Raw genomic sequence first — 650 nt, 5'->3', positions numbered from 1 at the left:
ACAAGAAGATGAAGCCGAGCCTGAAGAAGATCCTGAACTAGATGCTCAATTTCGAAAGGATATCAGGCTTGCCACAGCACTATCCTTGGGACAAAGTATAGAACACACGAGAGGTCCAGGAGAGACCTCTGGGGTTGCTCGAGATGATGCTGACACTCCTACTCCAACTGCAGCAATCCCCTTGTCCCAAGTGAGTGAATCTGCTCTAGAAGACCAGGTAGCTTCGAGAGGTGAATCCGAGACCTCTGAAGCACATGAGGTGGCACCTAACTCTGTCTTACTACTGCCACCACCTGAGTCCACACCCTCGAATGCAACAGATGAAGCTCAGACAGTTCGAGAGGGTGAAATTTTGTTGCTCCAACTCCCAGGCTTTCCCATCGATATGGTTAATAGGGAAAGGTGGAGTGCACCAGTTGCTCCTGAGATAATAGATATTCCAGATTCACCAGAGCATACTGAAGTGCAAACAAGTGAGCAACAAGAGCAGAATGAGGAGAACCCTGCTGNGCTGGTTCGAGAGTTGAGGTTCAAGAAGGTGGAAACCGGGAAACACCTGCCGATGAATCAACTCCTCCAGTAGATGATCACGTTCCCAGTACTGGTTCGAGAGGTAGTGTTGAGGGGGAACCTCAATCAGATGGAAACCG

Source organism: Ipomoea triloba, chromosome 16, assembly GCF_003576645.1.
Source record: "Ipomoea triloba cultivar NCNSP0323 chromosome 16, ASM357664v1".
In the NCBI taxonomy this organism is placed as follows: Eukaryota; Viridiplantae; Streptophyta; class Magnoliopsida; order Solanales; family Convolvulaceae; genus Ipomoea; species Ipomoea triloba.
Note: the sequence above shows the minus strand (reverse complement) of the source record.